This window comes from Octopus bimaculoides, chromosome 5, assembly GCF_001194135.2.
Source record: "Octopus bimaculoides isolate UCB-OBI-ISO-001 chromosome 5, ASM119413v2, whole genome shotgun sequence".
Taxonomy (NCBI): domain Eukaryota; kingdom Metazoa; phylum Mollusca; class Cephalopoda; order Octopoda; family Octopodidae; genus Octopus; species Octopus bimaculoides.
The window spans coordinates 45,429,939-45,431,112 of NC_068985.1; positions in this window are offsets into that span (position 1 = coordinate 45,429,939).

Genomic DNA, 1,174 nt, shown 5'->3' on the forward strand with positions numbered 1-1,174 from the left:
TATAATCATATCTGTCCTTCTTTATTCAACAATATAGTCAATCTTTATAGTGAAGTCCTACAAGATCTCGTAATTCTCATTTACTATTACGGCCTCTGGTTCGTATTCATAATACTTTTCTGCTATTTTGAAGCCGTACACTCGGCTAATATCCCAATGCACTCTTTTGCCAACGCAATCATGTTTGTACATATACTCCTTTTGTGTCACTATACTGCACACTCTCAAAATCTAATTGATACTCTTGTCCCCTTGCCTGCAGATTCTGCAATTGCTGTCTGACTGAGTTTTGACGATCTTTGCCTGTATGAGAATTATTTTAAGGGCTTGTTTCTGAGCGGCTATAATTAGCGCTATTGTCTTTCACTGCTTAGGACACTAGTATTAATAATAATAATGAATACTCCGAAAATGAAAACGTCAGAGAATATTTGTTTATGAGAATAAATCTACAACAAAGCGAAGAGCGTCTCTTTAGCATTGGCAGGCAACGCCATAGAGATGGTGTCTCGATAAAAACACCAACACCACTCTCTTTGAGAATGTAATACTAAATAAGAAAATCATCATGATTGCGTTCACGAGAACCGAATCCCGATTGAAGGTCTCTGTCAATGAAAGAGGCAGTAGCAAGAATCAGTAGTAATGGCAGAAGGAGAACGGCAAAAACGGCGGCAGTAGGAGCATAGAGTAGTACCGATAGCAACTGCAGCAGGGGTAACAGCAGCAATAGTAGCAACACTACCAGCAGCCACAATAGCAACAGCACCACCGACAGCAAACGACAGCATGTTTTCATTCAGTTGAGTAGACTCTCTCTCTCTCTCTCTCTCTCTCTCTCTCTCTCTCTCTCTCTCTCTAAGATATGCGAGCAAAAGTAGAAGACGCCGCTCGTTTTATGAACTTATGTATCGCTGCGTGGGTTTACCAACCCGTAACCTGGACAAGACCATGAACGCATAAGTTGACAGTGCATGTCTTGATGTGTGGAGGATATCAAATATATGTCTAGGGGTTCTATTTAAGACTGAGACTCTCGCAGTATGGCATTCAGTGATAGACCACCACAGCAAATACTTCGCTATCTTCCCCCTGTAAAGGACTGTAAAGATAACAGCACTGTGGTCCCAACTGAACTAAGTCTCTGAAGAATAGTGTCATGCATAGTGTTGGA